The 26,683-nt window shown below is 43.8% G+C and overlaps 1 protein-coding gene across 1 annotated transcript in view; it reads left to right on the forward strand.

Moving 5' to 3' along the window:
* Positions 1-7,829: 7,829 nt before the first annotated feature.
* Positions 7,830-26,683, forward strand: part of LOC140549222 (monocarboxylate transporter 2-like) — a 32,769-nt gene continuing 13,915 nt past the window's right edge. Inside the window, exon 1 of the mRNA XM_072672639.1 lies at positions 7,830-8,059. The gene's annotated coding sequence lies outside the window, so the exon portion shown is untranslated. The remainder of the gene's footprint in view (positions 8,060-26,683) is intronic.

Here is a 26,683-nt window from a genome sequence, read left to right on the forward strand (position 1 = left end):
GTGAGGTATTAATATTACATATTTGTATTATACTTATTTGTATAATATTATTTTATTATATGAAAGGCTGAAAAGCCTTTTTTGGGACAAATTCTACTGCACAAAGCTGAATGCTGTTTGTTAACTTGCAAGGCCCTTATTCTGAGTTGGATCTGAGAAATATATGTCCACAGATGTAGCTACTATTCTATTTACTGCATATATCTAGAACAGCAGAGGGCCTAGAATAATTTAACCATAAGATCATGATCAAAACTCCAAATGCAAAATGTTTGGGGTCAATGTGAAACATCAATAGAGTCAACAGATAGTTAGAAATGGTAATGCTGATCTAATATATAAGAGCGTTTGGAAGTCAGACATATATAATAATCAACAGGGCTATGAAATCAATATATTGGTTGCTAACCCTGCTCCTTTGTTGTCTGGTGCCAGTACACAATACCTAATTGCTAGATTTATTCACATTTAAGATTTAGGTTGGAGCTGCAGAAAGATCCATGGTCTGGAAGAAGTGTTTTCACCACTGCATTGTTATGAAAGATTAATGGATGAGGGTTTGCCTAAAGTGAGTCTTTAGGTCAGGACTGAAGCAATCCAGAGATGTAAGCTTGTTCCACTAACGAAGGACACTGAAGCAACTAAACCAAGGCTAATGGTCAAGTCAAGACCAAAAATAAATTCCAACCCCACTTCATTCCAAAAGATCTGCCAGGACATACTTGCCATTTTCTTTTTTAGATTTGTTCTGAAGTTATAAAATTAAATATACCTAACGAACAACAGCAGAATCACAAATAAGAAGAATGTGGTAACTACTTGCCTGTATTGTCACACCAAGCACCAGGAGTCAGAACACACTGGAATTACACTGGAAGGTGCTACTGACCTTAATGGTATAATGAAAATCATGAGCACTTTGACAGATGCCCAAGCAAGAAACCCTTTGCCTTTATTTTTCTTATCTTGCAAAGGATTTGCCCATATCAGAAGGCTTAGATACAAAGAAATAGCTATCTAGTCTCACATAATGCTTTTACTATACAACAATTATATTGAACAGTACTGAGAATCAAGGTCAGACAAACCCCTTGCATTCTTACTATTTAGCAATACAATAATGTGCATACAGCTATATTTTTTAATTACAGCAACAGTGTTGTTTATGTACTGTCACAATTATCCTTCACATTATCACAGTGTTCAGGACTGCAAAAATCCTTGGGGCTGTGACTTGAATGAGACATTTTAACTTCTGGATATCTCATTTAAATGGAATGCTTAGAGTAAAAGCATGAATATGGAACGTACTTCTGCCCAAGCAACACTCCCCTCATACTTGTGGTCAAATATGCTCTCTGCCCAGTCTGTTTACCTAGTAATCCCAGAAAGTTACAATATATTTTTGCCTTCCCTTTAATTTCTTGCTCCTTACCTTGATTTTCAATACATAAGATTTAAAATATAAGACCTATTATTTTTGATTAACTGCTATGATTTATTTAGTAATGGGCTATTGAAATAATTCCACATAATTATGAAAGTGTGATAAAATTAGTAAAAAAAAAATGATATTAAGAATTCCTGATATCAATCACTAATATAGATATTTTTACCATAAAAATGACAATATCTATGACATTTTCCCATGTGTAAACTGAGTTCCTGATATAAAGTAAATTAGGATTCAAGGCTAAAACAGCAAGCCATATTATACATCTTATTTGTTTTTTTATAAGGAATTTAATTTGGTGTGTGAAAATTTGTTGGTTTCCCTTTTCTATGACTAAATGACCTGCCAAAACTCCACTTATTAAAAAAAAAACCCAACAGAATCCACTGACTCTTCTAGTAGCTAGGTACATGCAAACTCAAGTCAAGTCAAGTGAAGTCAGAGGCTTTTATTGACATTTTAGCTCTGTAGTTAGCTCTAGTACACAGAGCTACAAACGAGAAAAAAAAAATACAGAACGGGACAGACTGCAGAAAGTGCAACATGCAGACATAGGTGACAACATTAAACTAGAAAAACAATACAATAAAGACGACTCATTTCTGAGTAGAGGTATTGAGCATAAGGTGCACAGATATTTATGACAGATCTGAAAGATACTTCATCATAATGCACAGCTTTACCCTGTACACAGAATGATAATTTTAACTCCAGAGAATCAACATACCTATGCAGCATTTCTTTGCTAGGAAATGCCAATGCAAGTCTTACAGAATAAATGTACCTGTGCTTAAATTATTTTGCTCCAGGATCAACATTACCCTTAATGCTAAATTCTAGTGCTAACCTTTTAGAATCAGTATGTTTTGGTTCAGTTGTTCTCCACAAGCATTTACCTGCATACATTAAAATAATAATTCTAGCCTTATAGACGTGCTATGTCTATGTCTCTCCTAGTCCCCAAACACTGTGGACATTAATTCAATTCAACTTTATTGTAATGATAATACACTGTTAAGACAATAAATGCAATAAATACAAATATGTGCACGAAGGCAGATGTGTCATTTAAGGTGTAGCCTATGTTACTATAACAATAAATAAACTGTAATGTTGCAATAGGGTGACATCACATATAATGTCATGTAAACAAAGTATACAGTGCAAGTAATGATTATAGCAGCATAGTGTTCTAGCATAGCAGCTTAGTGTTCAGGTATGCTGCTTACAGCAAAATGTTCTAGTATAGAGGGCATATTGCTTACAGGATACAGTACACAGCTTAGATACAGTAAAAGGTGTTCCAGTTAAAAGTGCAGAGTGCATGCAGTCCCTAAGCTAGTGGAGCTCAGTGTGAATATGATAAGTGAACTGAAAGGATCAGAGTGATCATTACCAGTCTGTCTGTATGGAACCGGGAGTGACTGGAATGTATGGGGTCAGAGGAGATGTTTCACTTACTATCTCTTGTTGTATAAGCATGGTTTACACAACAAGATCAGCACTCCCATGTATGCAATATCTAAATACACTGCCTGCCCTAAAAGCAGCATGATAGACTGATGCACTAAACTCAGTTACACTTTACCTACACTATGTTGCCAAAAGTATTCACTCACCCATCCAAACCGGATGCAGTGGTGTAAAGCACGCCACCACTGGACTCTAGAGCAGTGGAGTCGTGTTCTCTGGAGTGACAACTCACACTTCTTCGTTTGTTAATCAGTTTATTTTACAAAAAACATTTATTTTATTAATCTCATCATGTGGTCATGCTTTAATGCTTTGGCTCATGAATGTATATGGAAAATCTTTTGGTCAGTTGAAAGTTGTCAACAGATCATACTTTGTGCAATGTGTATTGTGTTTTGGCATTAAAAACAATTACTGGACTTGTCCATAAGAAACAAGGAAATGGCTGCATGATTATTAGAACTGTCCATTTTAGGAGATCTCACTATTTGTGTCTGTCTAATTCAGATGCTGTTCAGAGACTGGCCACAGTTAGTGTATAGCTTTATTATGGTAATTTAGCCTAGGCCAGAACACATAACACCATCAGGGTTAAACTAATAAATACTTAATAAATGCATCCAAACTTCACCTATAGCAAGAAGATACCATGCTATTATTAAAAAATAACTTCATTTGAAGATAAGAAAATTAAGAAAAATAAAGGCTATATATCACAAACCAAAAGAACTGTTAAGAATGTTTAGATGTCCTGCCTTCTAGTTGGTCTACTATTATACTGTCGAATGTAAAACCACTGTCAGTTAAGTGTCAATAAATAAATTCAAAGTATTATTGTTTTTTTTCCTTAAATCAACAAATCAGAAGTTTTGATAACAAAAAAATGAGAATAGTTTTACTTTAATATAATTTTTTTTTTTTTTTAGCTTTTTATATGTTATATATATATATATTATTGTAGTGTTAATTCAAGTCTTAATTCGACAGGCTAAAGATCAAGAATATTAGTGTGGATTGTTCTTGCTTTTTTGCATAACATTACTACACAAAACCTTCTTAGCATGCTAACCCGATTAAGAGTGTCTGGGACTCAAATGACTGTGTAAGTAACAGGTCACATAAGGCCATAAAAAGTGAAAAGGGAGTAGGAGTAGGTTGGGCCGCCATGCGGTAAACCCCATAAACAGATTGTTTGTCTATTTTCACCATAGACAGATTGCTTTTAACATCATGTCTAGGCCTGTCACAATTATGACATTTTTGCTGATAATTAACTGCATTGTAAATAATTGGGATGAACAATTTAATTGTCTTTTTATTTGCTCATTGTCTGCAACTGTTAAAGTATAAGCATAGAATGCTTAGCTATAAGTTCTATTTGGTACTAAAAGATGGGTTCTATGACTTGATCAATAGTGACAGCAGACCAACTGTAGCTCATATTTGAATAAATAAACATTAGTCACTGCTGCCCTGTTAATGCACCAGAAAGGAGAACTTGTGGGTGAGGGCCAGGGTTGGTGACCACTGCTCTAGAAGTACAATATACTCCACAACAAAAATGTGTATTATGGTGTAATTTATCACACTGTTAATGAAATATGATAGGTAATTATTATTGTGATAAACAATGCCATAATACACTTTTACAATTCCTGTCCCAACACTCAAAAATGCTGCTGCTAAGTGTTCTTTACAGAATACCACAAAAGAACAAACTGAGATTGAGAAGGATATTATGACAAATGTAAAGGTTCTAGGTTTTATTTTTTTTACATTTACATGCATTTGCTCTAAGGACTAGACTGAACAACTTGTGTCTACCTTACCATCAACATTATTATTATCTGTGTGCTGTCTACTTACTAAAACAAGTAAGCAGTACTGTTGTTTAGTGCCTGAGACAAAGAGTGCAACTCCATTGAAACTTCCTCACCTTATATAGAGTTGCAAAAAAATGAACCCTTTAGAATGTACTGGATTTATTACTTATAAAAAAGTCTGCTTAAAGTTGGTCAAACACAATCTAACACTAACGGAAATAATCATAGATATTTGTGGACTAATTGGAGAGGGGTAAGAACTTTTCAGAATTAAAGGACACTAGACCAGAGTTGTGAATTAAATATAGCTGATTTACAAGAAGAGCAAACACTCCTTAAGAACACTGCCATACTCATTTTTCTTACCTAGCTTGAGACGTCTGTTAAGTTCAAGCAGCATTGTGTAAGAATTGGTGTTTCTTGCTCCTGGGCTCCCCCTATAGTCAGCAAGTGTAATTTGGACTGATGTGGTACAGTAAAATGACAGGTATTTCACATAAGTATTTCACATAATTCTGAAATATGTATCGGGTTAACAGCACACCAAGCCTGAAGTACCAATAATAGTAGAGTCATAATAATACTACTCTCTCTATTACAAGTCTATTACAAGTGGATCATCACAGTGGGTTAGAAGCTGTTATTATAAGGTACAAATGCTACATAATGTTGCTTTAAGATAACAGATTGGTATCTAAGAGGTTCTACTTTTCAGACAAGGTTACCTGCAGGTCACAAAATGGTCTCCTGCAGGTAACCAAAAGAGGCTAAAACACAGAATAAAATGCAGTGTTTCCACAATATGTGTTTCCATACAAAGTAAGTAAGTGAAAATAAATGTCTCTTCATCCTGGAATGACTCTCCTCTGTACCCTACTATAATATTAATTCAAAAGGGCACTTTCCTCTCACAAATCTACAGTGCATTACTAAAACTGATGCCGGTAGTGCCTTCCTGTATCAGCAAAAAAGATACAAAATGTTACAGGAATTCTGCATGATTTTCTAGCCTGCACTGTGGAAGTTTACACAACATGCTTAATAAAAGACATGTACAGTACAACTGCTTGAGCGTGATTAGCTCAGTCAGATCGTGTTTGTTTATATTTGTAGTAAATTCAGAAAAACAGGTAATGGTAACCAAAAAATTACTAAAATCTTCTTGCAATTGGCATTTAAACAGTCCTCCTCATCATGCTGTTCACATGTTGACATCATGAGACCAAGACCACACCTAACAATTGATCAACACTACCATTCCATTGTGAGGCTTTAAACAGGATGTTCTCATACGGACATGTCATAAAGTGGCATCAGCACATTGCAACAGAGATACAGAGAGACTGCAATAGTCACAGAAAGGCATAGAAGTGGACGTCCTTTGGCCACACCCCACACTGATGACCGCTTCATTGTGAACAGTGCGCTGTGGAACCAGAGAATGAATGCCACACAACTCCAGGCACGTTTAAGGGAGATGAGAGGCACTCAAGTGTCATGTCAGACCATTCAAAACCATTTACATCAGTGTGGTCTGCGTGCCAGACGACCTGCAAGCATTTACACTGGACCATGGACCAGTGGGCCTCAGCGCTGTTCACTGATGAAAGTCATTTCACGTTGAGCTGAAATAATGGCCACCAGCGATGTGGGAGACATCAAGGAGAGCGCTATGCATCGGCCACTGTTGTCACCAGACGAGCCTTTGGTTATGGTGGTGTTACAGTGTAGGCAGGTGTGTTTAGTCAATACAGAACTGCCCTACACTTTGTGAATGGTACAGTGACAAGCCCATACTACTTAAAAAAAACATTATTAACACAGTCATTGTGCCTCTGCATGAACAACACAGGCCAAATTTCATCTTCATGGACGACAATGCTTCAGCTCATTGAGGTCGCATCATTAGGGAAACGGCTGCTGGAGACTGTGGTACCTCAAAAACCTTTTTTGAGATGAGGAAATCACCATTGCATGCTACTACTTAAGTGCACTACTATCATGATATACTATCACTGTAGCATCAACTTTTAACATTTTCCATTAATTTCGCCCGAAGGCTAATTATCCCTAACGTTTTGTGAGTAGTGTATGGTAATTAATTAATTATAATGTACTGTGCTAACCTCTAACTTACACATTCATGAACCCCCTTCCCTGAGCCAGAGTAGTTTTATTTTAAACTAAATCTATACTTTTACTGAAGTATAAGATTTGTGTGGAGTGCAGTGTATTTATGTTCTCTGGAGTGAGTCAATCCAACACCTTTCGGGTGAGCTGGAGTAGTGTTTGTCAGTACGTGATCAGCATCAGTGCCTGAACGACAACATACACACAGCAGATGTTTGTGCAGGTATCACTCAACAGCAGCAGTCCTATGAGGATTTCTCGTGGGGTTACATTTCTCAAAAGCTTCTTAGTGTTAAGATAATCATTACATGGTGGGGAGAGGATTCAGATGATGTGGTTGGTTGACCAGCTTAGCTCTTGACCAGCATTGGGTATGGTTTTGTTGGAGTGTGATAGTTTAGCTGGTCTATAACCACGATCAACTTGACCAAGCTCAACAACTAGTATCAAATGCAACATACAGTATGATGGTCAAGAGCTGGACTTCCAGCAGGGTGACTGTTTAAGAAATCTCTGTGTGCTGGTAAAAACCCAGACTGGTTGTAATTCCAATGTGTAGCCATGAGACATTTGCAGTTGTCTATAACAGGTATACTGCGGTTCTGCAGTAACACAGCACTGACCATTAAAATGATATTGTCATTTGGTTAAAGGCGCATATGCAAAACTGGACCGACGACGTATGTTTACGAGGCTTTAGGCAGGCTAACTTCAACCTAATCCGGGATAAGCCGAACTGACCTACTTCGATTGGCTCGCTCAGTGGGACCGCGAAAGCATCTCGGAGGAGAGGTGGTGGGTGGATGGGTGCTAATAGCCCACATAAGGATCCAGTAAAACCTCCAGAAGGAGAAACATCCTTGAGCTAACCGCCCCCACCCCGTCTCCACCCATCGCAGTGCTGCTCCGCTATTGGAGCAATGCGCCTGCCTCGACTCCATACGCCGTTTCTCGCCGCGCTCAAGCAGCAGGTCCCCGTATACACACACACACACACACACACTCAAACACGCATGCACACGTACACACACACCCTCCCCTCGTCCGACGACGTCATCCTTTCCGTCTCGAAAGCGACGAATTCAAACACTGTGTTTAAAGAGTCTTCCTGCAACAGTGGCAAGGTCAGTCAGCAAAGCGGCGGACCACGGCTATACGGTGTCTCTTAACGGTTCCCAAGGTAAAGTCACCATTTCTATTTACAAGGATTCAGCAATTCTTCAGTCACTTCATTCGCTGGCTGACACTTCAGTTTGTGGCTTGGCTCGCTCCTGCTCTTGAATGATACTGAGAACTGTAGACTATCCTGACATTAAATCCTCATAAGAATTCGTCCACAGTGATGAGATGTTACTGTGGACGTAGCTACACTTTTATACTGAGCTAGCGACTCTACTTCTACGCATACTGACTGGTGTCTAAGAGCGTCATTGGTGTTATAGTTTAAGGCATCACTGCTATTGCATCATTGGGACGGACACTGCATCCATCTCTTCTCTTGAGCTGTTCTTTCCTCTGGCCTTCTCTAACAGCGCCAGACAACCAGTCCACACACAGTGACATACAGCTATGCTGAATTGAAATGAATGGCACCGGGTGTATTCTATAAATAATCCGGGATCTGATCAGGAGGCTGTGCCCTAAGCAGGTTTGGCACTAGAAGAGGATGTTCCATCTGGGTCAGCTGGTGGTGGACTTGCATTATTATAATATGTCATGTGATCCTGACTGCACAAAAGGGGCCCAAGCACAGAAGCCCTGAGGCAGGGCAGCCCAGATGCACAGTGTGGTTAAGATGAGTGTCTTTTGCACAAACACAGCTCTCCCTAATGGATAGTTACACTTGAGCGTTATGTTAGGCCAGACTTGGACGTATTGCTGTGCTTCCACACAATGGAGGGATGGCTTGGTGCAGATTTATGTGACCACAGCCCATCCACTGCAGAGGACAGGAGTGAGTGCCCAGCTCTACATCCTTAATTATTGATGACATTTAGATGTATTGCCCTGCCTCAGAGAAACCTGTTTCGCATGGACTCCATGGCCCTGCTTGCAAATTGATCAGACAATCAAGCACATGTGGAATCATCCGAAGGGGGGTTCTGGTGCTGAAAATTGTCCAGCGTACAAAATACAAAATTTAAATACTTATATAATACAAAATACTACAATTACACTGGGCAGATTTTTTTTTACAAAACGGTATGTCATAAAAGTGAGCTTGCTAAACATCTAAGTGATGGTGTGAGGCAGGTGAGGCAGACACAAAGACACAAAGTTAGCACAATGGCAAAAAACGTCTTACTAGTTTGCTGTGCTAGCTTTATAGATTTGCAACAAACTTCAGACAGCAAGCATGAATTTGTTGAGTTACTACATTTTAGATAAATCATATAAATATGTGTCTTGCTATTACTTAAGTGTGTTAAAAGACATATTTTCTTACATCCCTTGTGACAGAACAAATTGTAATAGTATGTTTTACAATTACAATTTAGTGCCTTTGACCATAGACTTTTCTATGGAAGGCGGTGGATATAAATGTTGATGTCATATAAGTTATATGGTGCCCCACAACACTGTTGTGTGGAAAAGCTAGTTAGCTATGCTCTATATAATTCTGAATAGCCTGTTGAAATGTTGGGTTAGCATAGCTAGCTACTTTATAATCAGTGTCCACAGCAGTAGCCTACTTCAGCCTGTGTTCACTTTGCATACAATACAACCATAAACCATTTCACATAATTTTGTTCCTTTTGAGACATTCAAAGATTGACTAGCTTGTGTGCTTCAGATCATTGTCCTGGTTCATAACCCAACTGAGCTTAAACTTTAGGTCTTGAAATGAAGGACGGACATTCTACTTCATGATTTTCTGAAAGAAAGTACAATTCGTGGCTCATGTCCTTCAGAAGCAAAGCCGTCCCAGATCATCACACTACCACCACCATGTTTGGCTGCTGGTATAATGCAGAGTTAAAACCCATGTCTTCCAAAAAATCCACCCTTGTCTCATCAGTCCAAAGAATATGATCCCAAAAGATCCCAAAAATACCAAAAGGTATTTTTTCTTCAGCCTATTCTTAAAGACATGTCCTTCTGATGGAAGACAGCTGTAGAACTTTAGATTTAAAAACTATATGCTAAAAGTTGAACTTGTGTTAAATAGGTCAGTGTGTAGGTCAGGGCTGAATTTAATCTTTAGTGTAGCTTCGCCTGCAGTCCAGGTATCCCACACATGAGTTCAAGTTTCATATGGACCTTTGGGGTGAGGAGGAGTGTTTTTTTTCACCAGACATTTCAGTGCACTGGTCTTGCAGGTTTTACCTGCTAAATACCTGTCAAATACTGCTATTTATATAAAACAGAAACTGTGTTTTATTCACATTTTATACTGTTTCTTAGTCATACTTCTAAAAGTGCAACAAGTACTCAGTATCGTCCAACAACCTAAACTCCTTAGCTTAGTTAGACTCTCTATGAAAACAAGACAACTAAAACAGCTGTAGGCCAGTCATGCTGTTCACGTAGGTGCATTCTCTGTTTTCACACCAGAGTCAAAAGAAGGACTTGCTCATTGGCTAATGATAAGTCTCAGGTGCAGCGGAAACACAAATGAGAACAAGTGGGCTTCCAGGAATGTAGCTGCACAATACTGCACTAGTATGTAGTAATGGGAATGAACTGTGCCTAATATTTACCCTTAAGGGACCATTTTGACTGTGATCTAGTACTTATTTCCCCCCCCAAAAGCAACGTGTGCTGTGATTATGTAGGTTGAATGACAGCTCATGTGATGTGTACGGTCACATGCTGACTGAACACCTGGCCCATTTTTGTGCCTTAAAAGTCATAACGGAAAAGTCATGCGTGGTCAGGCATTGTCAGTGCACTTTTTATTTATAGGTTCAATAACAGCTTATGTGGTTGTACAAGGATAACAACCCGTTGTATTGTTAGTACTTAGACCTACAGTAGGTCGGTAGAATTAAAAACACCTACCTTATCTACAAACATTGGACATTGTTTTCAGGTACACCAACCAAATGTAGCACTTTATACATTTACAATTACTCTCTCAGTCAGTTCATCAGGCCCCTTCTACAGCATCTATCAGTGGAAAGGCATCCACTGTGGGACCAGTGCTGACCAAACATTACAACTAAATTGCACAGTACAGTACAAGTATACGCACCAAGTAGGGAAAAGGTCAGTGGGAAAGGATCAATAGTACATTGATTAGCACAAGGAAAAGTTACGCTCCTTTGGCTTTGAAGTCAGTATTTTCTGCTGCTGTCCTCAATGGTACTCATTGTTCATCTGAAGTCATTCTTTGAGTACTTGTTGTTACAATTTTGCTTCAAAGCGGCCTGTGAACCACCCATCTAGCTGCCTTTCGTATTTCATCAGCATGATATGTAATGATAAAAGCTATTGTTACAACCCAGCGTGCTGTTATTGACCTACAGAAAAAAACAGTGTGATGTTGTGGTTAATGTTAAACTACAGCAAACATTAATCATCACATTTGTACAGTAGTTCCATTATTAACCAAGGTCACTGCTGAAGGAATTACAAAAGCCAGATGTTTCTGGTTGTAGTTATGTTACACATACTGGATATACTGTGTTAATATACTGTATAAGCCTTGTTTTAGCCTGCATTGCCTAGCCCATATCCTGGGGTTGTAATCCTCGAGTTATGAAACATGTTCTAATTATTTAGGAATTCTACTTTCAGTTGAGAGGCACAGATATGACCCTTGCTTTGCTATGTGTCCATATACTATACAATCAATATACAGCTTATACAGAGTATTCTTCTGTAACTATGCTGAATCTCACAAGACTTTCCTTTCTTAATCTTCCGTGAATGTATTCTGCTCTTATCCAGTTTTCTCTGGCCCAGTGTTCCAGTGTTTCCACTTAAGATTTTTGTTCAGCAGCGGCAACAGTCCCACACTTATTCCCAGCTTCGGTCCGCTGTGCCACATTAACGCAAAGGAGTACTAAAATTGAAACTATCAAATTTGAGATCAAATACAGTAAAACTAGGCCGCAAAACAAACTGTAAACTTTGAAAATGTATTTACATCCGTTTTTACATATGGCATTTTTCACTCACTATGAACTGGCTGTTTTCAAGCGTTAGCTAGTTTAATCTACCCTGATCTCTTCTCTCCTCTCTCTCCTTTTCTCAGGTACTTAGAGACAGCAAGGGGGGGGGTCTCAATACAAAGTATGCCAAGTGTACTTCGTGGTACTGACTTGGCAAGTTTCACTTGCGAGGACGCTGTACGATCATTTTGCAATTGGAACAGCAGCGTGGTGCGTAATGCATTCTGGGGTATTTGGCTGGGCCAAGTGCACACAAGTCACATCCTGATGCATCCTAGATAACACTGGCAGAACAAAAACGCATCTGGGCATTGGGATGGAACTTGGCTATTTAGTGACCTTTTAAATGGAAAAGTACTCGGGCTGCAACTAATGACGTTTCACAAGCCCACAGGAACACGAGCACAGACAAGGAAGCAGATTGAGTATTAGCCTGGATTGGGCGTCATCACACGTCTCTGCTATCTGTATTTGTTGTTTCAGTTTCACAAAGTCTTCTGCGAGCTTTTCAGATTTGTTTTTATTATTTTAATTTTAAACATCAAACAGATTGAGCTGAACTTTGCACAACATGTTGCTAAAGGCTTACCACTTAAAGCAGAAGTTTTCAAGCTTTTTTACCCATGTCATATCATAACCTGTTTACACTATACAATTTTACGAAGTATACTGTTCTTTTATAAACAATAACATTATTCTTCTTCAGCTCTGTTCTGCAGTTTACACAGATTAATCCAGTATTTAGATTGTTCTGATCTGTGTTGTCAGCTGGGTTTCTGTCTTAGCACAAGGGAACAAATGAAAGTGTGAAATGGTAGAGCGAGCTTTACACAAAACACTGTCTACCATGTAAGATAATCTTAATCATGTGCAGCTGTAAAGTTTCTTATGGTCACTCTTGCTTTCAGAATTGATTTCACTGGTGTGTTACTAGGTAATAACCAGTTAATGTAGACAGAAGGGATTATTTCTGATCTGCGTCCTGCAGCAGAGAGTTTCCAGTGAACGCTTCAAACATAGTTGCATCTCGCGTTGCATGACGAAATGTTTTGGTAGTGCGCCAAACTGTTTTCTATAAGCTATAACCTATTTGTACCTTGTATTCTTCGTGAGTCTGCATGCACCTAACCTTGATTCTCGTACTGTGGCAGTTTGGTACGAATGCACGTACCCTTACACCCCTGCTATCCACATATCCATGTATATGCACTTCTGTTCAATTCATTAACCTTTTAAAAAAAAAGAGCTTTTCGGAGCAAGATACTGTAAAACTGTGATCGGCCGTGTTGTATTTCAGTCAAATGCGCTGTTCAGATATTTTAAACTGATATTGGATGATAATGTTTTAATTTAACTCCAGATGAGCTGAATAGATTTAGCACCAATTTCTACATTTTATAAATGTATTGGCATCAGCAGCCTACACTCAAAATTTGGTGCATGTCTGATTTACCAAACATGTGAATCCCTGTTTAAATCACTGCCTATTCCACAACAGTGGCTCTATTGAGTTTAGGGGAATGCCAGGCTCAATCTGTGTATCAGGTAGAAAAAAAAACACTTGTGTTTTGAAGAGTTAGGAGTAGTGTACTGACGTCTATTTGCACAGCCTTTTCATTCAAGTAACACTGCCAACTGGAACAACAAATACAATTCAGCAATCTGCTAGTGTATGCAAACAGTGTGATGTGGATGTAAGAGCACTAAGTACAAAGCTTTTTTAGCACCTGAAATATAAAAACTATTTAAAAATGTTTTTTGGCACATGGTCATTTCAGTTATGTTATAGATTTTGATACACTATAATGGTAATTTGAGATTATTTCTTGCACATATCAACTGTATGTGTAGTTTTTCAGTTGCCCTTTTTATCTGGGTTTCTGTGTCAAGTGTCAAGACTAATGTGTCAGAGAACGTGAATTTGACTTTCCCAATCTGCCTTCACCCAGAGATAGGCTAATCATTATCCAATATCACATTTTGGATCCAATCTTTTTTCTAACACTTGGTTTTGCATGTAATGGAGCCCCTATTTTTTACCTGCTTCAGTTGTTTTAGTTTTGTTTTTCTATGCTAGAAAATATGGATGACTTTTATGTGAGAAATGCCACACTCCTACAGACAGTTCTTACAAAAGATTCTTCAAAAGGTCCTTTGGTAAAGCCAGGGGTTCTGTGTAGAGTGGAGTACAGAACTTAAATAATCATTTGGATGCTTAAGTGGTTCTTTGCCTGGCTAAAGGATTCTTTGGATTAATGAAAAACATCCAGATGGTTCTATCTAAAACTATTAAGCACCAAAAATAACCCTTTTTTCAGTACAGTGCAAAGTAGTCAAGTCAAGTCAAGTCAAGTCAAATTTATTTGTATAGCGCTTTTTACAACTGTTGTCGTCACAAAGCAGCTTTACATAATTAGTACTTAATAAAGAACAGAGACAGAGAAGAAAGAAGGAATAACATGAAGTGTCAAAGACCCCCGTGAGCAAGCCAACGGCGACAGTGGCAAGGAAAAACTCCCTCAGAGCTGGAGGAAGAAACCTTGGGAGGAACCAAGGCCCACAAGGGGGACCCATCCTCCTCTGGCCAGACTGTTTTAAACATTAATGATAAAAGTATGCTGTAGAAATATCGCAATCAAAAGGAGAAGCATGACAGCTTTATTTCACCCTCTCAAACAACATAATCAAGTCCAGTTTGTGAAACACCACAATGAGTGCAGTTGTCTTATGTTTACATATATATATATATATATATATATATATATCACCTAGATACACAGGTAGTTATTTACTATTTAAATATACAGCATGATGTGTTTTGGGTGTTACAAATCAAAACTGATACTTTAACATTGTACTTTGTTAAGGATTTTCAACATATCGCATTATGTGTTGCAATTTCCCCGTAAGAATATCGAGATATGAGTTTTTCTGTCATATTGGCCATGTCATGCTGGCTAGTGTCATGATCCACTCGGTCTGACAATGACCATAGACAAAACAGAAATGCAGCACCAATTACAAGGGATAAGGAAGAACTAAACAAAACTGTGACAAACCATACTGGGCAAACAAAAGGAACACACCTGGGGCTGGTGAGGCAGTAGGGCAGTGCTAGCTGCCGGGGCTGAGCCAATACCATTATTCAGAAACATAAACCTCCAAGCCGAGCCTGGGAAAGCTATGAACTAGGACATAAAGAGTAGCGCTAGTCAGGCGCATTGAACTTACTAGACTTGAGAGCGTGAGGAGTCAGCCACCAAACCTAGACGACTGTTCCGGTCCGACGGTGAGGAGAGCTAACTGCTGAACCGAAGAAGCCTGGCGAGAGATCGCCGCAGACCTGCAGTAGCTCCCTAATGGACCCTGAGATGAGAGATGCCTAGCTAGTTAGCTTCCCCTGCTAAGCTAGCTAGGTAGAGAGAGAGTCCTCTTGTACAAGGAAGCACTCTACAGACCAGACCGGTGAATACTGAGTCTCTACCGTTAACTGAATAACCTGGGTGCATGTGGTGCACTAAGGGTAATCCTCGGCAACCAGCAGCTGGCACTAGCCCTACTTAAATACACCAGCCCACAGGTATAACACATTAACCAGACAATGAACAGTCACATGACAAACAAAACCCGAAACCAAAATGGCGACGAGGGGCGTCAACCCGAAAGTCCATTTCAACATAAAAGTCCTTCCATGAATAAACATGACATGGTACATTAACAAATAGTTCATTATTTCCTGTGAGCCATGGCCCGGGACCGCCTCTGGGGCGGGCACAGCGGCGCGGGCGTGACAGTACCCCCCCCCCGAGGCGGCCGGGTGGGTCCCCCGACGGGGATGCCCCGGGCGCTGAACCGAAACCAGTGTCTCCGAACTTCCCGCGGAGGGTCCCATCCGGTCCGACGAGGCTGACGGACACCTCTCCCGACGCGAGGGTCTCCCACGGACGGGGGCTTGCGACTTCCTGGGACGTCCGCGAGGCCTGGGAGCCGGCTTACTTGGGAACCTTTCGTGGAATTCCCGGACCAACGCAGGGTCCAGGACGTGATCGGCCGGTTCCCAGGAGCGTTCCTCTGGACCGAACCCCTCCCAGTCGAGCAGGTACTGCAAATGACCCCCACGCCTTCGAGAGTCCAGCACTCGTCGAACCGTGTAGGTGGGAGTCCCCTCAATCTCCACTGGTTCCGGCGGTGTGTCCGCCGGGGTGGCCTCGTCCAGGGGTCCAGGTACCACGGGCTTGAGCCGAGACACATGAAAAACCGGGTGAACACGTGACTGTGGGGGTAGTCGGATACGATAAGCAACTTCATTGATTCTTTTTTCTATGACATAAGGACCAGAGTACTTAACTTTCAGCTTGTGAGAAGGGAGACTAGTCCGGAGGTCCTTCGTGGCCAACCAGACCTGGTCACCTGGTTGGTATGTCGGAGTCTGTCCGGTCCGCTTGGGCCTTGTAGCGTCGCAGGAACGTCTGGATGTGCTGGTGGGCTCCGGTCCAGACCGCTTCGCTGCGACGCATCCAAGCATCCACTGCTGGGACTTGGGTCTCCGTGGCAGTCCAGGGGGCCAGCCGAGGCTGGTAGCCTAGGTAACACTGGTTTGGGGTCAGGCCAGTGGTTGCGCACCTCAGTGAGTTCTGGGCCATCTCGGCCCAGACCAGATACCGGGACCAGTCGCTGGGGTAGTCATGACAGTACAGCCGTAAGACTGCTGAGGGCAATGCAGAGAATGGTATGAACCTAACCCCTCGTGAGAAACGGTCCACTACAGTCATCACCACTGTGTGCCCCTCAGACTTAGGCAGGTCAGTAATGAAGTCAACAGCGAGGTGAGACCACGGACGTTCAGGAACGGGTAGCGGCATGAGCTTCCCCGACGGGAGCGTCTTCGGGGTCTTACATTGAGAACACTCACTGCATGATGCCACTACCCGATGTATATCTGCCCTCATCCCCTCCCACCAATATTTGGGAGAAAGCAGATAGTACGTGCGGGCCTCACCTGGATGAACCTGCCGGAGAAGCGTGAGCCCAACCGATGAGCTTCTCCCGGAAAGCCCCTGGGACGTAGACCTTGTCCACAGGGCATGATGGGGGCACGGTGGTGCATTTGAGGGCCTCGTCTATCTCTGTATCCAGGTCCCACCCGATGGCAGGATGGGTGCTGGAGTGGTCTCTCCCTCATCCACAGACTGGTGAATACGAGAGAGCGTCCGCTTTGGTGTTGCGGGAGCCCGGACGATACGAGATCGTACATCTGAACCTGGCGAAGAACAGGGACCACCTGGCTTGCCGGGGGTTCAGACACTTGGCATTTCTCAAAAACTCTAGATTCTTGTGATCTGTTAATACCAGGAAAGGGGTAGGCAGCACCCTCTAACCAATGACGTCACTCTCCGAGCGCCATTTTGACTGCCAGGAGCTCCCTATCCCCTACCCCGTAATTCCGTTCGGCCCCAGTGAGCTTCTTTGAGTAGAACGCCACCGGATGGAGTCTATCGTTCTCCCCGTGACGTTGGGAGAGAACCGCTCCTACCCCGGTGTTGGAGGCATCCACCTCGACCACGAGCGGCTTACGGGGATCGGGGTGGCGCAACAGCGGGGCCGACGTGAATGCGCGTTTGAACGCCTGGAAGGAGTCCTCCGCGGCCGACGTCCACGTGATGCGCCGGGGAGCTCCTTTGAGTAACGACGTTATCGGGGCTGCCAATCTGCTAAAATCCCGGATAAACCACCGATAAAAATTAGCGAAACCTAGGAACCGCTGGACCTCCTTCACGGAGCCAGGTGACGGCCAGTCCAAGACTGCCTGGACTTTGGTCTGATCCATCTGAACCCCCCGCTCGCTGATAATGTACCCCAGAAAAGGGATCTCATGAACATGGAACACGCACTTCTCTAATTTATGAAAGCCTGGAAGACGAAGGGGCGTTAGCTAACCCATATGGCATAACCCGGTACTGGAAATGCCCCCTGGTGGTCATGAATACCGTCTTCCATTCGTCCCCCTCCCTGATACGCACCAGGTTGTACGCACTGCGGAGATCCAATTTCGTGAATATCCGGGCTCCCCGCAGCTGCTCAAGAGCGGAAGGCACCAACAGCATAGGAAACGGGTACCTATTGGTGATTGCGTTGAGTGCCCGATAATCTATACATGGCCTTAACCCACCCCCCTTCTTCCTGATGAAAAAAAACCCAGAAGCCACCGGAGACTTGGATGGAGTGATGTATCCCTGAGATAAAGCCTCTGAAATGTAGTCCTCCATTGCCCTCTCTTCCTCCCCCGTAAGGGGGTAGATCCTGGCTTTAGGTAAAGTGGCCCCTTCAACCAGATCTATGGCGCAATCGTAAGGGCGATGGGGGGGGGGGGAGTTTAGCGGCACTGGACTTACTGAACACATCTCGCATATCGTTATACTCCGGTGGCAGGACTACCGTGTTTTCGGGCTCGGGGCTCTCTATGGAGGTAGACATGACCCTAAGGGGGGCTAGGGTGAGGCACTTGTCACGGCAATAAGGGGACCAGGATACAATCTCCCGTTCAGGCCAGGAGATATGAGGGTTATGCTGGCTCAACCAGGGCAGACCAAGGTATCATCTCATGCTTGGAGACAGGTAGAACCAGCAGAGACGCCACTTCCTGGTGGAGGAAGCTCACGGCGAGACGAAATCCCTCAGTACGGTGAGTGATGGGCCGAAGACCCATGGGCTGTCTGTCCAGGGCAGTGATGCGGAGGGGCTTCGGGAGCGGCACGGTCGGGATCCGCAGATGCTGCGCAATGTCAGCTCGCAGGAAGCTGCCCACCGCTCCACAGTCGATCAGTGCTGAAACGACAAGAGACTGGCTCTGGTAGGAAACCCTGACTGGCAACGTGATCGACCGGGAAACGAGTCCCTGGACGGGCAGACTCACCGCATTGGCACGAGGGGTCCTTTCCTCGCGCTCCTCGGTGAATAGGCAGGATTTCAATGGGAGTCGTCGAGGACAGGCCTTCCTTCCGTGCCCCACAGCCCCACAGTAGTAGCAGAGTCCCTCTCGGCTCCGTCTACTGCGTTCTTCCTGTGTAAGGCCCCGGGAACCCACTTCCATGGGCTCGCAGGTCGTTCATGCCGACGACATCGGGGCAGTTCGTGCGCAGCAGGAGATCGCCCTTAGTGAGCCCCTTTCGGGGGTGTTGGAACAGCGCCTTGAACTGCTTCAAATAGTCCGAGAAGGGCTTCTCACTGAGGTCCTCCCAGGTGGCTGTGGCCCAGTCCAGAGCTTTTCCAGCGAGTCGGGATACGAGAAAGGCGATCTTCGCCTGGTCAGTGCCGGTTGGGTGATTATTAAAGAAAACCGCACACTGTAGCAAGAACCCCTCGCAAAGCTCTGGATCGCCATGGTACGTATCCGGTCTTCCAACCGGATACGGGCTAGGGGAAGTCGTGACAGGGCTGGGAGGACTAGGGGGCTCCAACGAAGTCTGAACCAGATTCGTGAGCCCCTGGATGCCACCCACTAGTTGGGCGACTTGTTGCTGCTGATCAGCCTGTTGCTGCACCAGGCGACCAACCGTCTCTGACACACTCTGTAACGTGTGTTGCTGCTGCCCCAGGAATTGACCCTGGGCGCAAACAGCCTGACCCAAGGCCTCCATCCCCGCTGTTCGGAGGCGGTCGGCCGAGGATTCTGTCATGATCCACTCGGTCTGACAATGACGGGAGAACACTCGCAGGGGATGGACCGAAGCGAGGAGTTTATTGATAACAATGAACCATAGACAAAACAGAAATGCAGCACCAATTACAAGGGATAAGGAAGAACTAAACAAAACTGTGACAAACCATACTGGGCAAACAAAAGGAACACACCTGGGGCTGGTGAGGCAGTAGGGCAGTGCTAGCTGCCGGGGTTGAGCCAATACCATTACTCAGAAACATAAACCTCCAAGCCGAGCCTGGGAAAGCTATGAACTAGGACATATAGAGTAGCGCTAGTCAGGCGCATTGAACTTACTAGACTTGAGAGCGTGAGGAGTCAGCCACCAAACCTAGACGACTGTTCCGGTCCGACGGTGAGGAGAGCTAACTGCTGAAGCAAGCTGGAGAGTCGCTCACTCCTGGAGCTCCAGGACCCCAGCTTGCTGAACCGAAGAAGCCTGGCGAGAGATCGCCGCAGACCTGCAGTAGCTCCCTAATGGACCCTGAGATGAGAGATGCCTAGCTAGTTAGCTTCCCCTGCTAAGCTAGCTAGGTAGAGAGAGAGTCCTTGACTGCCAGGAGCTCCCGATCCCCTACCCCGTAGTTCCGCTCTGCTCCCGTGAGCTTCTTTGAGTAAAACGCGACGGGGTGCAAGCGGTCGCTTCCCTCCTGTCTTTGTGACAGGACGGCCCCCACCCCTGTACTGGAGGCATCCACCTCCACCACGAACGGTCTACGGGGATCGGGGTGGCGCAACAATGGGGCCGACGTGAAGGCACGCTTAAGTGCTTGAAACGAGTCCTCTGCGGCCTGCGTCCATGTGATGCGCCGCGGGGCTCCCTTGAGTAATGACGTGATGGGCGCTGCCAAACTACTGAAGTCTCTAATGAACCTCCTGTAGAAGTTTGCGAAGCCTAGAAAGCTCTGTACTTCCTTGACCGAGCCTGGTGACAGCCAATCCAGAACCGCCTGAACCTTTGCCTGATCCATAAGAACCCCCCGCTCGCTGATGATGTAACCCAGAAAAGGAATCTCCGGCACGTGGAACACACACTTCTCTAATTTAACAAACAGCAGGTGGGACCTGAGTCTCGCCAGGACCAGGCGGACGTGACGCACATGGGTGATCAGGTCGGGGGAGTACACCAGTATGTCGTCCAGAAAGACCACCACGAATCGTCCGAGGTAGTCCTTCAGGACGTCATTGATAAACGACTGGAAGACGGAGGGGGCGTTGGCTAGGCCATACGGCATGACCCGGTATTGGTAATGCCCCGTGGTGGTCATGAACGCTGTCTTCCACTCGTTGGCGGACGGGACCAACGGCATGAGATAGGGGAAGCGCCTGGTTATCACGTTAAGCGCCCTGTAATCTATACACGGCCTCAACCCCCCCCTTTCTTCTGAATAAAAAAAACCCTGACGCTACAGGAGACTTAGATGGCGTGATGTACCCCTGTGCTAAGGCTTCGTCTATGTACTCCTCCATCGCCCGTTCCTCCTCCCCAGTGAGGGAGCAAAACTCGTGCTTTGGGTAAGACCGCTCCCTCCACTAGGTCGCAGTCGACGCAGTCATACGGGCGGTGGGGGGGAAGCTTAGCAGCACCGGACTTAGAGAAGATGTCTACAAGGTCCGCATGGACGGAAGGCAGGACGACTAGGGACTCTGGCTCTGGACTCTCCACAGAAGTGGACCTGACTCTAAGGGGGGCGAGATTGAGGCAGTGTGTGCGGCAATACGAGGACCAAGACACTATCTCCCTGTCAGGCCAGGAAATATGAGGGTTGTGTTTACTCAGCCATGGCAGACCTAGTATCAGTTCATGCTCAGAGGCCGGGAGCACCAGCAGTGAGGCCTCCTCCTGGTGCAAGAAGCTAGCGGCTAGGTGGACCTCAGTCGTCACGTGGGTGATGGGCCGAGGACCCATGGGCTGCCCGTCCAGGTCCAGTCGATCAACGCTGCAACACACACAGACTGGGACTGGTAGGTCACTAATACCGGCAACGTGATCGACCGTGACACAAGCCCCTGAACGGGCAGACTCACCGCATTAGCGCGAGGAGCCCCCTCCCCGCGCCCATCGGTGTTTGAGCAGGAAGCCATCAGGATCCTCTTCCGGCAGTCCCTGCGACGATGCCCTGCGTCCCCGCAGTAGAAACACAGCCCCTCTCTGGTCCTTCGACTGCGTTCCTCCGGGGCCAAGCGGCCAATACCCACCTCCATGGGCTCACTCTCCGGCGTACTTGGTGAGGCGGAGGCCGCTGCTCCTGCAGAACTGGAAAGTAATATACTGGCTGGCCTGCTTCGTGGGACAGGCGACCGATCCCCCAGCTCCGTGGGGTCTGGGGTGAGTAGGGCGACCTAAGAGCTGGTCCAGCCGGATCGCGAGCGCGATGAAGTCATCCAGCTCCAACGTCTCGCCCCGACAGGCCAGCTCCCGCTGCAGACGGGGATTCAACCCATTGCGGAACAGGGCCAAGAGGGCCGGCTGATTCCATCCGCTCCCTGCCGCCAGAGTACGGAACTCGAGGGAGTATTGAGCAGCCGACCGGGAGCCCTGCTCCATCCGCAGCAGCAGGTCGCCCTTGGTGATCCTTCGCTTAGCTCCGTCCAGGTGGCAGTGGCCCAATCCAGAGCTTTCCCTGCGAGCCGGGATACTATAAAGGCGATCTTCACCTGGTCAGTGCCGGTCGGAGTGTTCTTAAAGAAGACCTCACACTGAAGCAAGAACCCCTCGCAAAGCTCCGGATTGCCACTGTACGTATCAGGCTTGCCTACCGGATACGCGCTATGGGGTGTGAAAACGGGACTGGGAGAGCTAGCAGGCTCCAACGAGAATTCTGTCATGCTGGCTAGCGAGACAAGGGAACACTCGCAGGGACAGAGCAAATGCAAGAATATGGTCTTTAATAATGAAACCAAACAAACAAATACAACAAAAACGAGGCAGCAAAGTACAGGGTCCAATAAACAGAAACAGAAAACAAACAGGTGACAACTGAAATGGGGCTTAACCTGGAAGACCACCTGAGGATGGAAAGTAGTCCGGGAGCTAAGCGAGAGGGGACAAATCAAATGGGGGGAGGAAGGCTAGAACACAAAGGAACCAATGAAACTAGCAAACAAAAGCCTCACCCCAAAACCGCGCTCGTCAGGCACTGATGAACTTACTTGACTAGGGTGCACGGGAACCGGACGCCAAATCTCCCTGGCGACCAACCGGTGAACCAGACAGTGAACTCCTGAACATGAAACCGCTCCGATAGAGCATATACTACTTGAACTCGTAGACCTCCCTAGAAGTCTCCTGAACGTGAAGCCAACCTCACAGCTTGGCATCGCAAGAGTAATTCTCGGTGACGAGGCATCCGCGTTTGCTCACTTTGTACTCCAGCTCTCAGGTGAAACGAATCAGAACTAAACAGAAAACATGGCGTCTTACTTCGACCGCTGTCAACATAAAAGTCCTTAGTGAGAAAACCAACGGGAGGAACAGAAAGTACATGAACATTGAAATCAACCCAACATCGACTGAAAAGTCCCAAGGAGCCTGTGGACCGCGGCCCAAAGCCGCCCCTGGGGGGGGGGGGTGCGGCGCCGCAGGGCTGACAGGCCAGCCCTTGTTTGTAGTAATGCTGGACGATATGACCTTAAACCTGTATTATGTATTACTTTACCTCGATTGTGATTAATGAACAATTATTTTAGCTGCTCAGTTGACCCGAGTTGCTTGTTTTTGAATTGTCCTCCATGTTGCTCCATGAGGTGGAGTCACGTGACTACACATACTGTAGTATGTTTTTAAGGGGACAGTCCATGAACACAGGGGAAAGTACAACTAATCAAAAGTACAAAACCAAAAAAGAATTTACAGAATAAGAAATCATCGACAGGGCCGTGGTCAAAATAACATTGATTAGAAGTCCTGAATGTCGGTTCAGTCCTAGTATGTAAACAGTGCATGCAGCTCACTTGTGGAACTACTTTACTACTTATAACTAGATTATCCCTCTTTAATGCGAAAGTTATAAGAATTATTCCATATATGGCTGCCAGAAAAAAGCTCATTTACATATACACCAAATGAATGTATTAGGACACCTGCTCATTCATTGTATTCAAAGGTATTAAAAAAGTGTTTGTTCTGCTTTTTTGAAGTCAGCATATTGGTTGATCACCACCTCACCTCATCCCCAACTCCCAAAATTATTGGATGGAGCATCACCATTCCACAGAACACAATTTTACTGCTCTACAGCTCAACACTGGGGGGCTTTATACCCCTCTAGTCCACGCCTGGCATAAGTTGCCAGCTAAATGTAGCTGTACATTTGAACATCTAGTGTATCTTAAAGGTATAGTAACAAAAACAGGTTTTATTTTAAAGTATAAAAGTTATGGGCCTCTAAAATGGACCCTACAATTAGGATATTATCACTGTCACACAAAAACATGCAGTTCTTTTCACCTATTGACTTAATTTGAATCTGGCAGCTGTTCATTACAATTTTATGCTGAATGAACCAATATAAATGATCCAAAATGCTTGAGAATAAAATCTTTTTACAGACTTCTATTGAAAGCTTAAGTTGCTGTTTTATCCGACAGGGACAATATGGACCCTTTAAAAAGCAGTCAGAATATTAACAATAAAAACATATTCACAGTAATGTTGACTCTATTGATATCAAAACAGTGTATAGCTGCTCATAGGTCACAGGCCACAGGTCACAGCTATATTTCAAATATTCAAATTCTGCCTATGGAGAGATTTCAGATGGGCTGTAGTTGTACTTTGAAGCACAACACGATACTCTGAATGTTAATTAAAAATGCATGATACACTATCTTTGGTGTGAGTGTAGGCACAGTTCCAGGTTGCAGTCTCTGTATGTGACCTTGAAAGAGGGTGAAGACTACACACACACACACACACACATACGTTTATATGCTGCCATGGCCTTAGTCACATGTCTCAACAGAGGATTAGTTGTTACTTACAACATACATGTACACATACTTGGTGACAAATGAAAGTCAAAAACAACATTAATGCTTTAGTCACTGACTCCATTAAAACACAGGCCAGTTTAGCAGTGCTTGTAAGTAAAGTTTCTTTATCCGTGGCCTAGAAATTTCTCTCAAAGTCACAGATCTTTTCCTTTTGTCATCAACTGAGCTTTCTCTGCATTTTGCTACACGCCTGTATGGAAGGATGCCAGTTGCTTACCTGTATCATTACACCTGTCCCTAATCATTTATTCAGTTTTATCCTTAAATGTATCATCTGTCTATATGTAAACTGTCCAATATACATACACATTAATTTATATTGTTTCAAATAAACGTATATGAAATTGGGTACCCGCAGTTGATATTGCTGTTTTAAAGGAATTTTTTATTAAGCTCTAAATGCATTAAAACAGTGTACATATTCAATAGTTTTCAAATACAATGTTGGAATCAAATGGAAATGTTGGGAAAGAAAATAATCATAATATATTTTTAAAAATAATAATAAAAAAATATTCTATATAGTTAATAATTTTTTTGACTTCTAACAAAGGTGCTTTATAGAACTAATTTTTCTAAAGTACTACACTCGGCAACAAAAATGTCAGCTTACTGACCTTGTCCACTATTATAATAATTAAAGTATATAGTAAGATTGCTTGTTTTAAACACTACATTTAAATAGTATTAGACATGTTCTCCATGTTAAAACTGATTTATTCTGATCATCTGATCATGTAACGTTAAAGTTACAAGAATAAAGATACACATGCACTCTCCTTAATTATCCCAGCCTGTGGAATTACTTGTTTGGCATGTCGACATGGAATGTCTCCCCATGTCATTTTGCAGTTTAGTGCTTCCTCTTACTGTTGTTTAATCTTGAGGCGGGGTTTGTTTCTCTGGGGTGTGTAGTGACCTCTGTCTCAGCGAGTCATGTAAGAAGAGCAGTCACTTGCGCTCTGATGGGCACACTGTAATTACTACTGGTTGCTTGAGAGGGTCAACAATGGCCACAAGCCCGCAGCCACAGGCATTTCCTGCAACCTGACGCACCCCTCTGAACAGAGCATTTCATTGGTTCGCAAATTTCAATTGATCTTACTGTACTCTCAGCAGGGGTGTTAGGATGCAGATAATGCTAGTTTATGTCTGTATGTGTACACTGACAGATCCTGGTTGGCAAGATGCCATTTCTTGGAGCAGGGCCGATGTTTTCCCATGGTGTGTGACGAGGGGGAATAGTGTTCTTAGGTGTGAGATTTGGTCCCTTGGGTTCTCTGTTGAGATATTTTAGACTCTTTATTATTTCATTTGTATCCGTTTCAGGATAGGGCAGGCAAGACTTTAGACCTCTTCCTTAACCTGATATTGTCTTGTGAAGAGGGGTGGGGAATATAGCATTCATTCATCTTTATTGTGTTGAATTGTGCCTCAGCATGCTTGTCCGAATATATCCTGAGGATAATCACTACTTCTGAAACACTGTGGGTGTGATTGTGGTCCATTTCAGAGCGGAGTAAAATAGCAGGATAAAACCAGGAAATATTCATTATTTCTCAGTGACATGAAGAGCGCACGCCCACTCCTCTTTTGTTGTAAACAATGAAGCACCTGCCATTTCCATCGCACAGCAGTACAGTGAAATTCAACCACCATATACTAACCCATTTATGGCAGTGAATATTCAAGGATTATGTGTCTCGTCTTAAGCCGGCTTCTCGAACCTATATGCCACAGCTGCCCCCTTGTTGCCTTATAGTACTAAGAAAGGAAGAAGCTGTATTTATATATTGTTGTTAAAAGCATAGTTGTTAGGAGCATAGTTAACAAACCCCTTATTGAAAACAGTAATTAAAACACTTTACACACTTTACAAGACAATAAACTGCATACTGAAACTCTTTGTTAAGTACGTAAATTATCATTTTCAATACCACCCTTTAAAAAGTTATTATACTTCCACTTCACAATTAACTACAACTTGGTTTGC

The sequence above is a fragment of the Salminus brasiliensis genome, chromosome 2 (assembly GCF_030463535.1).
Source record: "Salminus brasiliensis chromosome 2, fSalBra1.hap2, whole genome shotgun sequence".
In the NCBI taxonomy this organism is placed as follows: Eukaryota; Metazoa; Chordata; class Actinopteri; order Characiformes; family Bryconidae; genus Salminus; species Salminus brasiliensis.